The 429-nt window shown below is 36.8% G+C and overlaps 1 protein-coding gene across 1 annotated transcript in view; it reads right to left on the bottom strand.

Moving 5' to 3' along the window:
* The window catches only part of LOC119589188, a 5,453-nt gene extending 5,030 nt beyond the window's left edge, over positions 1 to 423 (bottom strand). Inside the window, exon 1 of the mRNA XM_037937785.1 lies at positions 373 to 423. The gene's annotated coding sequence lies outside the window, so the exon portion shown is untranslated. The remainder of the gene's footprint in view (positions 1 to 372) is intronic.
* Between the last annotated feature and the right edge of the window lie 6 nt (positions 424 to 429).

Here is a 429-nt window from a genome sequence, read left to right as displayed (position 1 = left end):
CCATAAATGAAACTAAAAACTCGTTTGTCTTTTAGTCTGGGAAAATAATACCGTTAAAAAAATAAGACAATGGGCAATATGATTCATTATTTAGGCAAACAAATCGAGCCTGTGCCGGATATTACAACCTTATCATTTTCTCATTATCACATCCACAACGAAATATGCTGTGTACTTAGCGAGGCACGCAGCACGCAAATATTTTCTATGTAAATGTACGATTCCAAATATAATTCTGTAAATCTTAATAATATAACTCAAAACATAACGAAAAAAACAGCTCATAAGCGTGTCTCGGTGAATGTATGCAAGTGCAAACAATGTATGTAGTTGCATATGTCAACACCGAGATTAGGCAGGATTAGGTCGTACCTGTGATATCGTTGCCGAGAGCTTGTCGTACCGGAGCTTCACGACTTTCACAATCAC

This window comes from Penaeus monodon, chromosome 25, assembly GCF_015228065.2.
Source record: "Penaeus monodon isolate SGIC_2016 chromosome 25, NSTDA_Pmon_1, whole genome shotgun sequence".
NCBI lineage: Eukaryota > Metazoa > Arthropoda > Malacostraca > Decapoda > Penaeidae > Penaeus > Penaeus monodon.
This window is presented reverse-complemented; position numbering and strand designations above follow the sequence as displayed.